General features: G+C 36.7%; 5 non-coding genes across 5 annotated transcripts; all 5 read left to right on the top strand.

Moving 5' to 3' along the window:
• The first annotated feature begins 224 nt into the window (after positions 1-224).
• TRNAK-CUU lies at positions 225-297 on the top strand. Its single transcript has one exon. It is a non-coding gene; the product is annotated as a tRNA-Lys (tRNA).
• A 564-nt stretch (positions 298-861) lies between these two features.
• On the top strand, positions 862-934 carry TRNAK-CUU. The gene has a single exon. It is a non-coding gene; the product is annotated as a tRNA-Lys (tRNA).
• A 417-nt stretch (positions 935-1,351) lies between these two features.
• Positions 1,352-1,424, top strand: TRNAK-CUU. The gene has a single exon. It is a non-coding gene; the product is annotated as a tRNA-Lys (tRNA).
• A 1,081-nt stretch (positions 1,425-2,505) lies between these two features.
• Positions 2,506-2,578, top strand: TRNAK-CUU. The gene has a single exon. It is a non-coding gene; the product is annotated as a tRNA-Lys (tRNA).
• A 567-nt stretch (positions 2,579-3,145) lies between these two features.
• Positions 3,146-3,218, top strand: TRNAK-CUU. The gene has a single exon. It is a non-coding gene; the product is annotated as a tRNA-Lys (tRNA).
• Positions 3,219-22,384: the final 19,166 nt, after the last annotated feature.

The raw sequence follows: 22,384 nt of genomic DNA, 5'->3' as shown, positions 1-22,384 counted from the left end.
TTATATTATAGGAATGAAGAAATAATAAAGGTTCAAAATATTAAATTTTTGGGCATCTACTTAGACGATAGACTGTCAAGGAACTACCATATAAATGATCTCTGTAAAAAAAACTTTCAAAGAATATTGGTGTACTCTATAGGTTACAGTTTTTACCATATAATAACTATTGTACTACTCCCTTGAATTTTCACACTCGAATTACTGTTGTATGTACACGCACAGCCCGGTTAGCTCAGTCGGTAGAGCATGGGACTCTTAATCACAGGGTCGTGGGTTCGAGCCCCACATTGGGCGCACCTTAGTTTTTGTCATTTCAATTTTAAATTTTAAATGTTTTATTAATTGTCATGAAAATTACTGCGTCAATTCTTCATGACACTATTCTAGGCTTCTTGTAAGAATATTCAACTTTCAGTCTATCACTTAATTTGACTTTTCTTTGTTTCATAATCAAATCAATACAAAAATTATGTTTTAATTGCTTTCAATGAAAAGGTCTTGACTGACATAAAATGGAACAATTTGTCAGTAATGCTTGACAAAGCAAGACAAATGAATGTCAAATAATACTGTATTCATTAAGATTTTGCACTTTTTTGTACTTCTTTGTTTCATTTTATGAAATGTTATCATACTATAAGTTTAATAGTGTTCGGGCTTAGCAAAAATAAGATGAAAAAGGTTCATGGTAATAGGAAATTATTCAAATAACATACGAACTCTAGCAACCTCCTACATACAGTTTAGAATTAAAACGATTTGTATGTCTTTGTTACGATAAAGATGTATTCAAACAGTGAATACCTGTATATACATCTATGTTTTCCTTTTGTGCGTGAACACTTTACGTCACACACAGCCCGGTTAGCTCAGTCGGTAAAGCATGGGACTCTTGATCCCAGGGTCGTGGGTTCGAGCCCCACATTGGGCGCACCTCTGTTTTAGTCTTTTAAAAATCATTATCATGGCATTAATTGAGACACTAATACAGTACATTATTCCAGGGTTCTTGTAAAAGTATTCAACTTCCATTCTATCACTGTTTACTACTTTATTTCTGCTATACGAATATACTTGTTTTGTCTACTACCCATGTTTTGTATCTGAATTTGATTTTTCTTCGTTTTATAATCTAATCAATAGAATGTATCTTTAGGGGGCAAATATGGAATGAAATAAAAATGTCTTTGTTGACATGAAATGGAACAAGTTTTCAGTCATTGTTGACATAGCAACATAAGTGAATGTCAAATACTGTGTTCATAAAGATTTCGCACTTTTTTTAAATTTCTTTCTTTCATTTTCATAAATTTTATTATGATATTCAATTTCATAAACATGCCGCACAGCCCGGTTAGCTCAGTCGGTAGAGCATGGGACTCTTAATCCCAGGGTCGTGGGTTCGAGCCCCACATTTGGCGCACACAAATTTTATTAATTTCCGTTTTGAATTAAAAAAAAAATTGTCATGATAATTACTGAGTCATTAATACATTACATTATTCCAAGTGTCTTGTAAGAATATTCAACTTTTAGTCTTTTACTGTTCCCCAGTTCATTTCCGGCGTTATAAAATTTAGCTTATTTTATTATTGATGATATTTGTATTTGAATTTGATGTTTCTTTCTTATATAAGCATATCAATGTATTCAATAAAAAGGTCTTTAATGCTATATATTACTCATTGTGGATATAGTATCGAAAATAATATCGCTAGTGACATTCGTTTGTCTCGCAATGTAAATGTATGGTGAACAAGGGATCTAAAATATCACGACGTTTCGTGTGCCGCTGCTACACTTCGTCAGGTGATAAAGTATATTGTAAGCAAGCGTGTTTTATACTCTACGGTTGGACCGGCGGTCAAATAAATCGATCAATAATATTGTTGACCATACATTGCGAGACAAACGAATGTCACTAGCGATATTGTTTTCGAGAAAGGTCTTTGTTTACATGAAATGGAACAAGTTTTCATTTAGTGTTTGACAAAGCAACACAAATGAATGTCAAATACTGTATTCATTAAGATTTCGCACATGTGTTTACTTCTTTGTTTCATTTTTATAAATGTTATCATGATATTCACAACTAAAAAATTAATAGCGCTAGGGCTGAAAAAAAATAAAACGAACTTGTTTTCATCGTTAAGCAATGGTTCATGGTAATCTTGGTGGATTTAATCAAACAAAATACAGTGTAGAATTAAATGGATTTTTTGTGTCTATGTTTTGCGAAGATGTATTCAAACAGTGAATACCTAAATAGACACCCAGGCGCGTACGCATTCAACTTTTTTATGTGTGTGTTTTTGTTTAGTTAAAAACAAATATATATATAATAAAAATTTAAAAAGTTGTGGTAATGGGTGACCATAGGGTAGCTGACCTTACCCCCCTCCCCCCAACGAAACAAAATATCGATCGGCCAAATTTTTTGGGGAAAAAAAAGTGCTCTTACTAAGTTTGCCATTTGTGCTCGAACATGTAACCCTACGCACAGCCCGGTTAGCTCAGTCGGTAGAGCATGGGACTCTTAATCCCAAGGTCGTGGGTTCGAGCCCCACATTGGGCGCACCCCTTTTAGTCTTTTAAAATCAACATGACATTAATTGAGTCAATAATACATTACATAATTATAAGCTTCTTGTAAAAATATGCACATTCTATTTCATCACTGTCTACCAGTTTATTTCAGTTATACCATTTTGCATTTTTTGTAACTAATTAAGTTTTGTATCTGAATTTGATTTTCCTTCGTTTTATAATCAAATCCTTACAATACATTGAGGGGGGGGGGCAAAATGTTATTTATCAAAGTTGTTTTCGTTGACATGAAATGGAACAAGTTTCCAGTACTGTTTGACATAGCAACACAAGTGAATGTCAAATACTGAATTAAGATTTCGTACTTTTTTTTAATTCTTTGTTTCTTTTTTATAAATTGTTATCATGATAATCATTATCATAAAATTATTAGGATTTTGGCTACAAAAACAGAAAGTTGTTTTCATCGTTAAGCACGGGTTCATGGTAATTGTGGTGGAAATTATTCAAAAATCATGCAGTGTAAAATTAAAATGACAGTGAATACCCATTGACGCCTCAATGTTCACTATGTATGTTCTCATATTCACTCACAGCCCGGTTAGCTCAGTCAGTAGAGCATGGGACTCTTAATCCCAGGGTCGTGGGTTCGAGCCCCACATTGGGCGCTCACAAGTTTTGGCCATTTAGATCTCAGAATTTAACTGTTTTATCAAATGTCATGAAAATTTCTGAGTCAATAATTCATTATATTATTCCTTTTTCATGTAAAAATATTAAACTTTCAGTCTATCACTGTTCACCAGTTTATTATACAATTTTTCTTTGTAACAGTTTTTTATGTATTATTTTTCATAATCTTAAACATCTTATAATATAATGTTAAATTAATTTGTATACAAGTTTTTGCTTTGTAAACTGACACTTTCAGCCTGAGGTGCTGTTACTCTTTATAGTTACACAAAATTAATGAACAAATAAATAGATAAAATAAATGCCGACATAACTTTAGGAAAGATGTCAAAAATGATCCCATCGACGTGGACAAAATAACAACAGAGAGTTTGGATGGGTAGACTAGTCCTGAACGAGATCATTGACTCTCGACTGCTCATGCTGCTACTTGACAAATTTGATGAGCACCGTGTCACCAAGAACTCATGGGAGACCAGTAGGGAGAGATTAATGCCTGGCGAGATGGTGCTTATTATCACCTGGAGGACTAGAGGGGCATTAATGTACCCCTCCCCTCCCCCTCTAGAACATGAGATGGGTCTACATCTCAACAGGTATTGACACCAATAATGTTTGTGTGGGGTGGGGAGGGGGAGGGGGGTTCCGAATGGGGTCTTAACCTCTAAGTGTCTCCTGTTATCTTCAACATTGATTATATTAAATAACTTTTGAAAAAGTTTTGAAGTTGATCATTTCTATGAATCGCAATTTATGCTGTTTTCTATTTTAGTTGGATCTTGTTGAATATTATTTGGATTCACTATTTCCTCACTGCACTGTGGTCCCTTTTCTTTCTTCTAGACTAGGCCTATGTCAGTTCCTGTTTAGATGGGACTTCTCTGTTTATTTTCCACTTCCTTTCCAATTAACTTTACCCACAGAAGATGGATATGAGATTGGGATAGAAACAAGCAAATCCAATTTTCACATTTTATGCCATCAATATTTAATCTCCCCTCAGCGACGCCTTCTACCGTCTCGTATAATCTTTCATTTCTGAAAGCACCCAACGTCCTACTGACAGAGTGATGTGGTCGGCCATTTTGAATTGGTCCCGTCATTCTCTACGGGGTGCTAATGATGAAAGCCAGGTGCTCCAGCAGTCATCGCCCCATTACATTATCCCGTGCACATGTTCTAAAATCAAATCATTGCATAAAGCCAGCCCAATTACATGCATGTTGTTGACGCTGAGCCGGTATTTCTATCATTCTGTGTGTGTTCTCGACGAGATGACTGGTAAGATCATAGCAGCATTTACATTTCCGCCGTCTTGTATTTCCTCTGCCACTCACCATAGCTCACAAGTCTAATTCTTGAGACCAAAGCATGGAAAAGTGTACAGATCTCTGAAATTTAAAGTTAGAAATATGAGCATTGGAACGGTATGTGAAATATGGAATCAAAGATAATTTTGTATTCAAAGGAAATGCAAAGAAAATACAGAAAATGGGGAAAAACGAAGAAGAAGCGCTATAAAGTGATAGGGAAGAAGAAAGAAGAAGAAGAAATGTGCAGCTATTACCAATCAGCCTAACCCTACCTGTATCCAGCTTAGGTTCCGTCATGTACACAGGTAGTTGTTTTCTTTTGTACTGGGATTTGGCGCCTTTTGGTAGATCAACAAGTCACGTGACGTAATAGGTGGTCGTTGTGCGTATAAACATGATAAAGGCGCCATCTGACATATTGACGAGTTAAAACTGCATTGATCATGCCAATGGCATCACCATCATCTCTCTCTCTCTCTCTCTCCCTATCTCTGCTGCGTGATGTATTATGTGCGTCTACGATTTTTGTTACTCCCCTCTTAATATCTTACACACATTCGCGCGCACACACACACACACGCACAACTATACGTCGCACATACGCGCACACATTGAATGTTCTCTTCTTGTTGTTGGCATTGTCTATTCTCTCTCTCTCTCTCGCTTTCTCCCCCTCTCTCTCACTGCCATTTTGTATCTACTCTATTAAAGCTTTGTAATTAAACATACTCGAAAATTAAAAAAAAAACCTATTGTAGTTATGCGCACATACAATCTTGGAAGACAATCCGATATATCGTTATAAACTTGTGGCCTATTAAACAGCGCTGAAAATACAGCAAACTTACAGATCTAGTTGGTACTTCACAGTATTTATCACGGTCAACAAAAGAAACAAACATCATGACTTATTTGAAATTGGTCGCATTCTGAATGGGAAGGGGTCAATCAACTTTCGCCCGGGAGCTTCATAACCATCGCACCTCTCCCAAATTTTGATGGAAAACACCCATTTACTTGAATATCGCTGGTTTCCGGAATTTCTGTCAAACCGTGCTTAAAGACGCTTGCCGTCAACAGGTATCTGGTCTACCCGAACCTTTCATCAATTTTTTGACAATCGAGAGAGATTCGGGAGAGCAAAGCCCGGGGCCCTTATCGCCTCGTAGTGGCACCCTTGCTACCAGATTAACACCAGACCCGTGCTAATTTCACTCACGTCTTAATCCCAGGTTTGGTTTCAAGCGGCTCAGGAGGGGGGTCTAATGAGGGCCCGTCCCGCTCAACCGTGCCGGGCAAGGCTCGAGAAAGAGTATTGGGGTGAAAGCTCCAAGCCACATGGAGCGAGAGAGGTGAGGGTTTCTACCTCACAACCGCTGCTTATAAACCGACATCAGGCCACACAAAATGTCATCTTATGAATCATTCAGTCGTTCTAACATTTTTTTTTGGTTTTATGGACATTTAAACAAACATTTTGGAACGAGAAATGAATCATAATTCATTAATAAGACTTGTTAAAAGCCATTCCGTCAAAACTCTTTTCAAAGTAAATCAATCAAAGAACTAAATAATGAATTATATGAATTCAACTAAATTGAATAAGCTTAATACATCTGTTTCAAGAGTCTAAGCGCGCGCATCGCGCAAATCAGGGTTTGATTTCGCTCAACCAGGGCACCATGCGTAAAGAGCGGAGGTATACGGTTTCGCTGACTCCCGCTGCGCAGGGAAGGCCCTACGTAGTGTAACGTTACAGATATTGGTGTCAACGGCCTCATTGAGTGCGCTGGTCCCCGCGGCAAGGCTGCTGCGGCATGTATCATGCGGGCTATCAATGGTTGACCTCCCCGAAACTCCCCGATAGCTTACTCTAAGCGATACGCTATGTGCGCACGGAATTGTCGTATGATTATACTCTCATCGCAAGGAAACGAAATGGATAGCAGGCCGAAGTGACATTCTTTGAAAAGAAAAGTCTACCATCAATTATCCGAGCACATTCCAGATAAATGAGTGGTGTTTACCGCTGTGAATGAATGGTCCGATCTGAGATAAACCATAGACCGGTGGTAGGTCTATGGATAAACCAAATAAAACCTCTAAAGTGACACAGGATAGGAGTGGCATGCAGGATGGGTCACTCTGTTTTACGAACACACTTACCTCAACTGAAATTGCCATTAACATTACGATAATCTTTTCCATATGATTATAGCACTGGAGGTCTAATTCTTACAGGGGTATAGATAGGCCTATTCCTTTTTATCACAATGTCCCCATCTTGCCCGAAGTGCATTAGCCATCATTATAAGATGGTGAAGCGGATCATGTTTGGTTGAGAGCGTACACGTGACCAGGCATTTATTTTGCCTAAACGTAATTTTACTAATGACCGGTCATTAGTAAAATCATGTTACAAAACGTCATTTTTATAGAACAAATAATACATCATCTTCTAAAACAAATAATACACACCATTTTGTTCAGGCATTAATACAATTACCATCAATCGGTACCTTCAAAACAGTCCAAACACCCTCGGCTACCGCCTCGGGCATGTTAGACTGGTCCAAAGGTACCTTGTGTGGGTAATTCTTACTAATGCCCTCACTGCTGTGTATTATTTGTATATTAACAGATTATGAGCATTGGTGTCCCATCTATAGCTTCCCCAAAACCATGCCTAAACACACTTTCACTCTCCAATAGGGCCATCGTACAGCATTGTTTATTTCTTGGGGACAGCAATATGAAAACGAAGGTTCAATGTCTTTTAGAAGAAAAAAAACTTTCAGAAAAAAAAATACTAAGTGTAAAAATGTAAGAGATACATTTACACAGGTCAATCAAAAATATTGTCCCTTTTCTGGATGGGAGCAGTTACATGAATAAGAGCATTAATAGAACGAATTTTAAATGGGGGACAATTTGCAATACATTATTCATGTCGTATAGCAAATAAAATTGTTCAACAGAATGGATAATAATATTGGCATGTCCTATGTTGCGAACAATCCAACCTTACATGCGCTTTCCACACACGCATTTTTAAACGACATCCAGTCTTGAAAGAAAGAAGAGGCAAAACATTTTTGTTTTCAATGTCTGTAAAAGTCGTTTCAATGTTATTGATTGTGATAATCGATACCCTTTGGAAAGAACGGGAAAATGCGCCTAATTTGATTATTGGACAACAACTGCCAAATTAGATTCCGGACCATCCTAACAAATACTACCTAGGGCAGTTACCTACCCGGACATTAACCCTACGAAGAATCCTTATGTTTGTATGGTCCGTCTTTGACAACTAATTTTTACCCGGACAACCAGCCCTATACCCTATCCGGACACAAAGCCCCTAGACAAATACCTACCAAAAGACTATTATTATCTGTGAATGCAAAGTAAAAAAAAAAAAAAAAAAAAGTAATCTGACTGGTTATTGTTGGGTGGACTCTGTCCTATCCTGCCTGATGAGGGAATTATCCTGGGGGAAATAGTTCATTATAGAGTGGTAATCAGATAATGCAGGTGTAGAATTAAAGTAGAATTCATCTAGGGAGTATCGTACAAAATTCAGCTTCCTTTAGTCAAAATACACTATTGACCGAATAAATGAAATAAGACTATTTCTACTTCTACTGAAGATAGTTATGATATCTCGACACATACTTTGCCAAGGTCGGGATTGTGCTAGTATACTAACATACTAAATGGTATAAATACGCTTTAAAATGTTTAACTATTTAAATTTTAAATTAAGCCATGAACACACAAAATTAATATGTAGGCCTAAATCATATTTGACAGTGTTGCTTTATGGCTCATCTGAAATAAAATTATTTGAAGAAGAAAAAGAGTAACAATAGTCCGAGACATAATTTATCATCTAATTTCTTTCTGTTATCACTTATTTGAAAAAACGACCGAAAATGATTTTACAATAAGAGAGAAAGAGAGAGATGGAGAGAGAAGACCATTAATAGGAATTTTTGTTTCCTTTCCTTCCTGAAAATAGACACCCAAAAGTTCACTACACTGTGATAATCACTGATGCGCGCTAAATTAGCAACAACGTCATAAGACAAACGGGGAATGGCCTCAACGATTCGTAAAGCATCTGCTTTTCGCTGATCCTCGAGCAATTTTGAAGCTTCACTAAAAAACCTAGGCCCAGCGGCCCTCACACTCTGCGACAAGGAAGACACAATTCCGGTGACAAAAACGTCTATGGATTTCTTTTTTTTTTCTCCCACCTTTCTACTTTTTTGCAACTCCCAATGTTGTATACGCTCCATCGACTTTGTTGAGGCAGTCATTCCAAAATGCGTCTTCCGCCATTCTTTCTTTACTAATTCAATTTCAACTACATTTAGCGTCTCCAAACTTCGATCCTTTATCCCCCTCCCTGCCTTCCTGCCCCTTAATCCATATACATCGCTTATTGTCACCAATGTATGGCTGGGCACTTTGGCGCGCTTTTTGGCTTCTTCCTTCGCTGTCGTCTGCGTAAAACCTAGCATGCTTTAGGGGCTTTTTATCTCTCAATTTCCAGCTCTTCCTGATGTTTCATCCCACTCATTGCGTCTTCCTCTCCTCTCCTTTTCTCTCTCATCCTGCCTGTCACTCTGTCGTACATCCTTTTTTGTTCCAGTCTTTCCTTCCATGATTTAGCTTGTGTATTTCAAAGTGATAATTTCAAAATAATCGTCATTATTTTGAATCAAAATGTATTTGTATTTGTTTTGTACATCATTCTATCCCCAAATCATAAATGATTCTTCACGCCTTCTCATCCTTTTGCCCCCCCCCCCCCTCTTTCTCTCTCTCTCTCTCTCTCTCTATTTCTCGCTCTTTTTTTTTTCTCTCTCTCTCTCATCACATCTCCCTATATCTCTCATATATTCGCTCCACAAAAGTTTCTCAGCACTCTCGCCACCACACCAACGAAAAAGATGCACTCTGGTGAGGTCACCGCCCTCCACCAAAGATTGAAAAATTGGCCTTTCTGGAGGAGAATCCTCGTCGATAGTCCAGGTGCTTTTGAGTATCTTCACTAATCAAATTGCTCAACCTATAATTGACCCTATCTCCCGGCCCCAAGCGAAACAAGCCCCCACAATGACAACCACACAATACCCGACAAACGATGCTGTCCAAGATGATGACTTCATGACGAAGAGGAGGAAGAGGAGAAGGAGGAGGAGAAGGAAAATATGAAGAAGAAAAAAAAGAAGAGAAAAGCAAAATAATAGTCGAGAAAATAAGATTTACCGGTACGAATAATTATACTTTTGTACCATAGGGTGTGATGGATAGTTGAATGAGTAATACAAACCACATTAACTTTTTTTCGGGGCGCCAAATTATAAACTACACTCTATAGTCGTCAAAAATCAAGTTTATTTTTGTGCAGCCAAAGAGGGGATAAGGGGCAGAAAACAGAAAATATTTCTGTTTTGATCATCATTGAAGTACGTTTATGACATTTCCAAGTCTACAGCGATGTTTTTTCATAAATAGAAATAAATATAATCATATATTATATTTGTATACACGTTTTTCCGAAATGTCAGAAGTCTTCCAATTTTTTCCTCTAAGAAAGCATGCAAATGTTGAGCATTGACATGGGTTTTTGTTTGCTTGTATGTTTGTTTTCTTGTTGTTTGCTTGTTAGCTGTCCATATGTATCTTCCTTACTTCCATTCCGAAATAAAGTGGCAAAGTAGGCCCATACGATTTTGTAATGGTACTATTAAAACGCAAAATGAAAACTTGTTTATTGAAAAACATTTAATACACTCTCATCCCAAAATATCAAGGAAATCATCGATCTACGTAGGTGGGCCGTATGGTTATAATAGAAGGGAATGAGAGGATCAAAAGGTAAAAGTCGAGATAGTATTCCGATGGGCTGTATTGTAGTAAACAGGTATGCCATTCTCTGCTGGGTGGGAGTGCTAGTATCGTTCCAGGCGGCCAGGGCCCCGAGGCGATGAGTAGAGTTGATGACTCGATCTCTGCTGCCTGGCATGGTCTGATCTTACCTGGCAAATCACCTGGAGCGCGGGTCACTGAATTCTGAGCCATTTTCACTCCCCCTCCCCACCCCCCCCCCCCCCACCTCAGCTCAGATTGGGTCCGAGGGCATATACCTGCATTTTAGAATTATATTGAACCATGAGAAACTAGTGCAGAACATTATATAGTAGACAGTCGACGTTGGAGACAACAGAATCGATCCGGTGCATAAACACAGACGGATTCATTTCTGGAAAAGAAAAGTGAAAGAAAAGGGACTGTAGACACTAAGTGATATTGATTGGGATCATTAAAATAAAATGATATACAATGTTATTCAATAAAATTGAACGTAGACTGTTGTTTTTGCAAAGGCCTTCATCATTAGAAGTATATATTTAGACATCAAAACACATTGTTTCCAGGTAATTGCTCAGCGATTGCTTAATGTTGTCATTTAAAGATAAAGTTGAGTTCTGGTCATGCGATTGCATTGTGAAAGAAACGGTGTGGGATCGATCAGAAAAGGTTGATCATCTAGCATAAGTACTGGCAGGCGCGTACGCAGGAGGGGGGGGGGGTTGGGGTTAAACTCCCCCCCCTTGAGTTTTTGTATGTGTATGTTTTTTCTTTTTTAACCCCCCCCCCCCCTTTTGAGTTTTTTTTTTTTTTTTTATAAAAAAAATAAATAAATAAAATTATGCCAAATTATGCAAAAAAGGTGACCTTACCCCCTCCCCGCTTATTCAGCGGCTGGCTGAGTCGTTGCGATTTTTTTTTGGACTAAAAAAAAAAAGATGTTCTTCCACAATAATTATTGCATAATAACAATGATAGCGCTCACAAATTATTTTCACCTCTTCCCAGAATTCAACCTTCTCTTTAAAATTATAATCAATATTAATTTTCTCTCTCTTGGAATTATATTTTTTTTCTTCAATTTTCTATCACATTCCTTTCCCAGGGACACATACATTTTTGCCAATGGAATGATTATGTCAGTCAACTTTTTATCTAATGATGCTATGTACAAAATAGTTTGATTTTTCTTATTGTGCTGCCTAAAAAAGATTTTGTTTAAATGGATGTAGCGAATCTTTAATCATTTGTTATAATGAATAAAACGATGATACTAAAAGCAACATTAGTCTGTTGGGATGTGATAACATCTCATGTTCACAACATTTTCCCCTCCTGCGTTCAGTTGCAGATTTTGGGGCGAGCGACCTTTGTAATTTAGTTGGTCTCAGCATCGGCAGGGAGAGCCTGAACTCTGTCCCTGGCTATACCATACCTACTGGTGGCGCTATTCATAGTACCTTTGCACACCAGTTTGCAGCTCTGATGATTGTTATGGCAAATTCAGAAATACATACTGGTATTTAAAAAACATCGTAATTCAACGAATTCATTTTCGAAATGAACATTATATGGGGTACATTACGTTTCTTCAACACATTTTGATAGTTGGGATAGTCGTTGATTTAATTTCCTCCGCCATGATAAGGATGAGAGAAAAGGAAATGAAACTAGGAAGAAGCAATACAAACTAAATTAATTCACGAAAATCGGGATGATTTAAAAGCTCATAAGGTAAGTTGTTACTATAATGAAAATTAATAAGATTAACATGTTTTAAATACCAAACTATATACTTTATTTCATGTCTATCCTCATGCCATCGTAATTATTGTTTAGTAGCGATTAAGATAATACTTCCAGATTGCACAACTTCATACTAGATTTCAACTGTTTGGTCATCAAAAGATTTAATTTCCAAGGACTTGGTACTTGTATTCTTTTTTAATACTCGGTGTTTCATTCAAAAGTCACTTCAAATGTTTTTGTTTTTTCTACATTGCGGGTGCAGCTCCACAATACACTGTATATATTTTTGTATCTATATAATCTTTATTATTTCTATAGCCTATTATTATGATGCATGGTAATTTATGACACATGGAAATTGTAAATAATATGAGATTGAGGGGCACATGCACATTATAAACAATTAGCCATATTTATGTACATCGTTTTCTGTTGTTAAGTGTTGTATTGTATTTTCTATCATTCTTATGTTCACTGTCAAAAAAGCCATTGGAAGCAAAATGTCCATGTAATGTTTTCCTACATGGACCAATAAAGTAATCTTGAATCTTGAATCTTGAATTAAGTGCGATTGTACAATTATATATTTTGCTTAGTTTAATCATGGATCTACTGGTTGAATATACTGCAGATCTATCCTCACTTACTTACGTATAACGACTAAAATGAAAGACTACATTACGGTAATAGATTACACTGAACACGAGATGGCGACATTTCACAATTATAGCGAGGACGATCGAGCTCACTGGGATTTTATACTGGAGGAGAACAGACATCGAAGCACGTTTTAAATTCGTATTTAAATGGATAGTCGGTGAATTTGTACTATGGCGGTTTCGTTAAACGCCGTTCAGACAGCCACTGGGAAACAGATACATCTTAATCATATTCCATAGTCCGTAGTTTACCGTAGTTATAAGGTTAACAAATTAAAAGTACGCAAGACACTCGTCCAATTGCAAGAATAATACAACAGACTACGAAAGCCGTATAATGACGTGACTTGTTCTCATTAAGTTTCATTAAGTTGAATTTTGTTAAAGCTAGACTTTGAAATTATTACAATGTAAACTGAGGGCCCATCGAAAGACGTTGGGTACTAAATGTGGGGCTTGAGCGTCTTACTTTTTTTAAACAATCGAATTCACACTCAAATGCATAAATCCTATATAGTTGGTCTCTCGGCTTGTTTCACTACACTGTTATTGTTTTAATTAGTCCTAATGGATAATGAAAGATCGAAGGATTCGCCTACTGTTTGGTATTGGCATCTCACTTGTTTCTTGCAACCCAAAATACTCACGACCCCTTTATCTTTTCTATAATTTTTTAACAAATAATCTACAAGATCGTGAAAAATGAAAAAGATATACTTTCAATCTAGCGCATGCATGACATGGCAATGACGCCATCACAAGGGCAGCTGTAGATAATTGACAACGGATGGAGTGGTATGGCTTGAAAAAAAGGCCGATTATGGAGTTTGAACCCAATTAATATTTTGTATCCAGTATTCAAGAGAGCATGACAAAAAATAAAAGTTTACATTGATATTGCATGTTGTGTTATAGCATTTCAGCCACTAGGATAGTGCAAATGTGATATTCCCCCCCCCCTTCAAAGTATAATAATTCAGGTCGTCACAGACAGAGCTGATCCACTACACGTCTTGAGATGGCGCTACAAAGCGTCCCGTCGTAGAGTAGGGGGTTCGCGTCTTATATTTCATATCTTTATAATATTTCCTACACTTGCTGCAAGCCGCCGAAGATGGCGTTATCAACGTTCTCGAACACCCAGCCTACTCTAACTCACCATTTGTCAAACTTTTTTTTTTTTTTTTAGTTACGGCACCCTTTTCGGAATTTAAAAAGTTTTTCGCGTCACCCCATATTTTTTGTCCACCACTTACTTTAACAAAAATGAAAAAAACATAGGCGTACGGGCATATTTTCACGTGGGGCATACGCCATATTAAGTTGGTTGCCTGAATGTTTACTATTAATATCTGGTTTGTTAATTCTGTGAGCGAGCGAAACCTCTTTTTTCACGTCAAAAATAATTTTGTTATCAGTATGATGATATATATATATATATGAAATTCTATATTCAGGCACCTCGATACCCGAATATGCGGTCATATCGTTGCAAAGAATCATCCTTTTTTTTTTGAAAGGGGGGTATAATTTTGCGAGCGAAGAAAAATGAAACTGTAAATACAATGGATATTAAAAATACTATGTCCCTTTTGCAGCCAACCTCAAATTCTGCAGAACTTTGCAGGAATTATGAATATGTCATGTATGTCCTATCTGTGAAATTTAAACGTTAGCAGTGTCCTAATATTCAAATTATGCAAGGAAATCCGTTTACTTGCTAGACTTCACTGTCAGACACTACTATTGAGTGACTGACTGGCTTTTTTCTTCTTTGGTAATAACATATACATAAAATGAGCTGTAAAGGGTACATGAGCATTTGTCTACATCAATAACCCACTTCTTGTGATGGCCAAAATTAAACTGATTGAATCTTTGCGCAGCATAAAACGAACGACCATTCGGTGCAATGGTCTGAAAATCAAGACTATTACTTATTGGCTCTATAGCTCCCAAGTCGATTTGAAAACTAATAGTCGTTATTTTCCCACTTGAAGACATTTTCAAGCCCCACCTTTTTTAGGGGAGTTCTAAATTAGTATCATCTTTCATATGGGACATAGTACCTTTAAAATACTAGATTGAATTAGTTTTGGGCAACTTGCTGCCCGAATATGACTATTTTGGGGCAACCACCTGCCCGTATATCGTCGAATGGGGTTGTTCCTGTAACTGCCTAAAACCACCCCGAAATACCCCAAGTAAAAAGTGCATCTTGAGTTTTCTGATACTTTTTACGTTATTCCACGATATATTTCCGATGTAAATGTAATTCTCTCCCGGCACCCCTAGCGATGCGACACCTCGGTTGAAAAAAAACGCTGCTCTATCCCATTGCAAAGGCACTGACCATGTATGGAAATTGAGGCGCAATGAATGTACAGATTTTATGAGAAAATGCATTTCCTATCATGTATTCATATCATAACATCACGTAGACTATGGTTTCTTGCTAAATACTGACTCCTTGGACATAGGAACTAAATATCCACTAATTTAAATTGTTGATAATTTTTTATTTCGGATTTTCACTGGTGGGGAGGGGGCTAATATGCAGACTTATAATTTTGTCGATGAATCATTTTGTAATTAACTCAGGCAAAAGGACGATAGTTTCACCGGCATGACCGAATGGGAGGAATGAAGATTTTTGATTGAGATTGAACGTTTGCCATGATTCATCTGTTCATTCCTCTGATGGGATCATGAAGAATAAAAACACCTAAATTTTCCTATCCGTCTCTTTTTTTCCTCTCTATCTCTCTTTCTCTCTCTCTCTCTCTCTCTCTATGTATCACTATCTGTAATTTGTTCTCTCTCTCTCTCTCTCTCAACCTTTACATCTTTGATAATTTATACCAAATAATCCAAGTAGGTTTCGTGAAAATTTCAATCAAGAAATTGTTTATCGCTTTTAATTCAAAGCCATTTGTAGGCCTATACCTTTTCGCCAAACTGCTGCGATGAATTAAAAAGTGATTCAGATAATTCAAACTATAGATATTCCTTTTAAAAAGCAGGCTGTACACACATTCGTCATAACGTACAAACTGAAAGCCCCTCTAAAGAAGTTGGAGCCTCAAATTCACCAAAAAATTTATGACAAAATTTCACTTAAAATGTATCATTATGATGTGAAAGAGGATGTTATTTAAGAGACAGTCTTCTGCAAAGATTTCCCCAGAAAAAAAAGTGTTTGAAGACTAATATTGATCAAAGAATATTAATTTGGAATTTCGGTTGTATGCAGAAAACCTAGGTTTGTATTCTTTCATTAATATTCGACTTCAAACAGTTTTGAAAACCCTCGCAGAAATGTGTTTTAAATGAAATCATCTTTCACATTTAATATGATACAATTTAAGTCAAATTTTGCCATCAAATTTTGTGGGGCTTCCAACACTTTAGAGGGGCTTTAACATTTCCTGTATTGCTAATATTTTGAAAACTTTTCTTTCTCTTTCTAATCGGATTTCTCCTCTGTCCATCTCAGTTTCGCTTGCTTTTGGGCGGTCGAAAATTAAGGAAAAAAACGTGTATGCATATGCTATCATCACCGTCTTGTAACACACAAACTTCAATATATACAAATCACTTCCGACTTCGTGATGCCCCTACCTCAATGTGCTCATCACAATGACCAAATAAACAAACAAATCGATTTGCAAATTCAAGGTTTTCTACCACCATTTGATCATCTAGGACTGTCGAAAAGGATAAGATTTCAGATAAAACTATAAGAAGACAGCAGATTAGGAAATCGACCCAGGATCTTGCCGCGTTGATGCGCCTTTTCCCACTTGTTTTCAACGCCCTGTTTTGCCCTCGTCGAGATGATCTAGACTGAATTCCAGATCTTACCGATTTTCTCTGAAATACTGGCATATTGTATTTTAAACGATTAACAAGTTAGGAATCTATTTCTTTTTTAAATAGCTAAATAGTGCATTACTTGTGTTTTATATTTTCAAATTTTTTGAACATTCGAATGAAAAACAATGATTTTCCAGTTTTTGTTTAAGAAGTGCGCATTGGAAAAAACTAGTTCGACCCACTCGGCGCCCAAAATTCTCGAGAATGGCGCCACGGTAGTAAAGGTGGTGATGGGATATTTTCAAACAAAGGAAGGCGACTGCGAAGTAGATCGCCTCCAAAAAAAAAGCTGACAGTATGTGGGAAAAGCGAAAAAATTGAGCGAAGAAACGAAGTCGAGTTAAAAGTAGAAATGTAAAGGGAGACCTAAAAATATAAAGCATGCGAATATATTTTATATGAAATGCCCACGGAAAGGGTGGTTTAACATCACCAACATCTCTTAACAAAACAAAAGCCCAACTCATATCTACTTCATTCTTACGCAAGCTCACAAAAAGCGGAATATTTTTGGGAATTAACGAAATAGATATATCACACATCGTCTTAAAAAAAGTAAATATATTGAAAACACTAGCTGCTCAAAACTTCCAAAAACTTAAGTTGTCAGAAAAATAAAACATATTGTCATATTTGTTTAATGTTATAGTCCTCGATAGGCATAATCAGATTATGGGTGCATCTTGATTTTTTATGTCATAAATTACAGAATTATATTAAAAGACTTTTCTGGGTTGTTTCATTATTCATGTTTTTTCTCCCCCTTTTCGATGAATACGTAAAAATGTATTAAGCAGTGCTATATCCAGAACTTTATCAGTGTGGTTATAATAATTTTCGATTGCATTTTGGAGTTCGAAGTTAAAATTGTCGATGACAAATCTATTCGGGGGAATTCTGACCTTATTTGGGATCCGGAAGTAATTCCAGAAAGTTTTGGAAATCAGGCAATGGGTAATAATTCTCTCTGAAAATAAATACTTCTGAAAAACTGCTTCCCAAAAATGCAATCAGTAAAATCTTTATTTGTAGAATTAACAGTTTAATCCGTGGGAGGTTTCGCTACACTAAGTTAGCCGAATTAAAAATAACAGTTTTAAATTATTTTTTTTTAGAAATTTAGAATTATGAAGTGATTTATTATTACTCCACGATAATTGTATAAAACAAATAAACAACAACGAGATTTTAAATATACCGTACAGGATTCGTTCGTTATGATTATTTTTGATCCATACACGGCTCTCAGAGAAACTGTTTCATCCTTTCCTTCATTTTTTTCTTCATTTTTGTCCTTCTTTCGGCCTCTCAGTTTTCTATCCTTGTATTCAAAGTATTTATTTTTCTCAGAAAGACTTAGATTATGTCACTGTCTAAAAAGTAAACCATGGCATCCAAGTTTCTGTAAGAGACAGAAATTCAACCATACTAATTTGATTTGTTCATTGCAAATAGAATGATATAGGATTTCCCAGCCAAATTCGCGAGTTTGTCATTCAAATTAATTTGTCTTGCGATCAAATTCGACGGTTTTAGTGCAGTCAGGTATATTTCGGGTTTATATTCCCTTTTCTAGTTTTCAAATCTATGGAATTTTCGTTAGAATCTACGTAACTATGTTTCATTAAAATTAATGAAAAATGTGCTTCCTTCGCTATTTGGTCATTCGATTTGGCGCAACACGATTTTCTGACAACGCGACGGTGTACTTCTAGCATTCTAATTCATTTGTAGCATTCAAATTAGCACTTTGTGCACTTAAATTGATGGTCAATATACATTTCTCGTTTATTACACACTTTGTATAGCTCATTCTTTTTCTTTCAAGATTGTTTTTTCATGTGTAGTTCATCATATTTCATTTTCTTGCATTCATACACTTATACTTATTAGATTTATCTGATTGTTAAGAAGAAAAAAACGACTTACATCTACGGACCTGATGGTCTCAGTATATTTGTAAATGTTCATGTAAGGAAGTTGTTTGTCTTATGTTTCATCAAAAATTTATCATCATTTCATCATAATTTCATTATGGAAGAAGTGTACAATATTGTGACTGGGTTAGAGACTAGAGTCAACAATTTGAACATGATTCATTATTTAGCCATGTCTTTAGCCATCGATCTGCTGGCGGGCAAGTAAACTATGAAACTCTAAGAAAAACAGAGGGGTGTGCTGGGTATAAGAGACGATGTGAATTACTTTTGTAAAATCCCGAGTCTGTAGTAAAAAGGGGCGATTGAGGGTACCCCCACCTTTCCCGGGTATATGAACATGTCCGTGCAGAAATGCCATATTCCTTGATTTCGCCCCTTCTTTACTTTATGTCTGACTACACCCATCTGCGTTGTCCTTAAAATAAATAAATGGAATAACAGCTTAGACCCCAATGGCAAATCATGCATTTAACTGCATTATTTATAAAACTGTAAAAGTTTGTTGCAATTCTTCCCCCTAACATTCCTAACTTGAAGAAAAATATTACGAATACGAATGACAGGTGTTAATTTGAATGATAAAAATTACGCTTCAACAAGTGAATGTTAATTTGAATGCTAGTTGAGCAGTTTCTAAATTGAATAACAGATCTATGAAACCCTTCGACCAAAATCCTAAATTAAATACAAAAACTGGAAAATTGAATGATATTTGGCATGGCATAGCCGATCTGCGCTAACTTAAATGCAAAGAAAATGAATTCGAATGATAAACACGCGAATTTGGCCGGGAAATCCTATAATCTGGCACATTTGTTTATACAACCATACCAAAGTTATCTTTTTTATCGGGATACCAAACTAATCCTGATAAATTTGTAATCGTCGACATTCTTGAGATGCATTTAAGGCCATTGTACTATTTCATTATTACTGTTTATTTCTTTTAAATCAATTTAATGTGTCTTGTACATGAGCTAAAATGGTGTTCCACAGATCAGGGAGTTGGGATGGATTGAAATTCAGGATGGACATATCGTCTTTTCATAACATTGCAATGATGTAGCGAGATATGAACCATTTTATTTCAAGGGCACACTCCACTTGGCCAACCATCGGGGACCTGTCGGGGGTGATGGGTTGTGGGTTATCTGATGAACCAGGCCGAACTACCCTCGATGTAAAGCCAGCCAAGCTAGGGGTCGAGATAACCTTCGCATACCTCAGGATGTTTTAAAAGCGATGAAATATGTGATCTGGGCCTTGTCGGATTAATTAAAGTGCGATAAAAAACGAGGAAAAACAAGGGAGGAGAAACCATACAGACCGCTAAAGACAAAAGACCTCGTACAAATGTTGTTCTTGCCTGCGTAGCTTCGCAACAGCCCCGTGTTATATATCTACAGACCACACATTACGTGTGCGAGGTAGGTGGGCTGGCGAACTGGACGCTAAGTGATCGCGTCGCCGTAGCTGACGGGGTCGAGTGATAGTGAGGATCGTAGTTGGTAACCGGCACCGCGTGGGATCTTTTCTTGAAAGGTGATTCAAGCTTGAGTTTCTTTCTGGCATAAACATGGTCGTTATGGTTTCTTTCCATCGTTAAACAACAAGCTTGTTGATCTACTCCTTGGGTTGGTCAATAACTCCTCGCCTTTGACCTCCTTATGACACTCCTCCTGCGAGAGGAAAGGTGATGGTAGCCATCTTTATTCCTTCAAAAATAACATCAACAAGTATCTCAAAGATGGAGCAAAATAATAACAATTTTAACATGACATTGAATATAGAGATTATCATTTTGTATATCAGTTTAAAAACAAACATCGCAGATGAACTCTTTAACCTCTATGTACATGCCCCCCCCCCCCCATATCTGAACACAACAAATACAAAATTATTTTTAAAAAAATCCTGAATAATCAAATTTTGAAGCAGTACAAATTTGTGTTGAAATAAAGATAATCAAGCATATATTCAAATCCGAATTAGTATTTGGATTATAATTATGTTTCCGAAGTTACAAGGAGCATCGTCAGTCTTGATAACTTATCGTTTGGTAATTAGATGTATAATATAAGCTAGGATGGACATACTTATAGGGCAACAAGTTCTTTAGTTAAGGCCTATGTTAGCTCATAAGTGTGCATGAGCTAATTGGCATGATTACAAAATCAACCTCAAACAATTTTCGAGGGCCTTGTCCATCTAGAGTACCGAAGTATGACGTCATACTGGCCAAGTTGTCAAGGTCGCTGGTTCCCAAACAATTTTTTGCTCAACAAAAAACACCAGCCCTAAACACTGAATTTGCCCTGTTCCAGCCCTTTTCTTGAATGATTTAGCGATGAACTTCAAGTCAGGCTCTTTTGTTTAGAATCAGTCAACTGGACGCCCCCCCCCCCCCCTCCCGCCCACTCCGGGAACGGAGGGGTACCATGCGTGTTCCCAAACTCTCCGGCTCGTAAAAAAAGAAAAAGGTCTACCCGTATTGACTTTACACACCGGACTTTTGCTGAAAAGGGGGGGGGGGTGTGCTGAAAAAGGCTCGTATAACAAAAGAAAAAGGGTCGACCCGTATTGACTTTACACATCGGACTTTTGCCGAAGGGGGGGGGGGTCGCTGGGAACACGCATATGGGTACCCTAAATAACACTACTGGGGGCGGGGGGACTGGGGGGGGGGCGGGACTGGACGAAGAGCGAACATGAAGTTAGCACTTCGGTACACCATGGACCTATCCTATATGCATGAACATTACAATGACGTATTACAAAATCCCAACATGATTTATGGGATATACAGTAAGGTTTTGATATTGAGCTTGGATTCCTCAAAATACTTTGCGACTGTGTTTAGTCTCAACTGTAAATTCATAAGTTAGTTAAGAAAATTAACATAAATATTACCAAATATAAATAATCGAACAGGGGATTGAATAGTTTCTATATACATTATCGTTTTGTTGTGATTAGTTTCAATTAAGCCTGCTTAAAGTGACCCCGTATGTACTATTTAATGTAAAAGTAAATTCTATATACTTCATGCAGTAGCCAATTTCAAGTCCACTATTAAAAACATTGTTCTCAAATAGTTAACGTTATGAACAACTATGAATGTGATTAAAGTTATTAAGACTATACAGATAATGATTTATGGTAAAGACGTTGAACCCTTTTTAAGCTTTAACTTTGAATTAATAGGCAATATGTGAAAAGTTCACGACTTTTAACATAATCACATTAATCATATCCAAAATAAGAGAATAAAAAGTGCAGCATTATTTTAGCTTTCGTATAAACAACAAAATGCCGAAATCTTCATCGTCATGTGTAACTATGAATATGATAATGGCCATCGAGATTTTAAGGCTGCACACATAATGATTTATGGTAGATAAGGTAATGATATACATGTAATACAGTGTATACCACCCTATTATCTGGGGTTCGATTTTGAATAGGTTCTTCTTCTTCTTCTTCTTCTTCAAGATAATCTGCCTCCTTCAATACTGAAGATTCTTGCAGATGCCGTATACTCGGCCTGATTGGGGTGTGCAGATTTCTTCTGAATAACGAATATTGAAATTCTCGATCAACTTTTTCGACATAAATCACGGACTGTCATTCAGAATATCCTATTTATCTTTATCGTAATACTAGAATATAGCATTTCAATGAAAACTTATGTACTTTTGCACGTTCTCCCTAGATAAATAAT

Source organism: Strongylocentrotus purpuratus, unplaced genomic scaffold (assembly GCF_000002235.5).
Source record: "Strongylocentrotus purpuratus isolate Spur 01 unplaced genomic scaffold, Spur_5.0 spur5_scaffold_8, whole genome shotgun sequence".
Lineage (NCBI taxonomy): Eukaryota > Metazoa > Echinodermata > Echinoidea > Camarodonta > Strongylocentrotidae > Strongylocentrotus > Strongylocentrotus purpuratus.
This window is presented reverse-complemented; position numbering and strand designations above follow the sequence as displayed.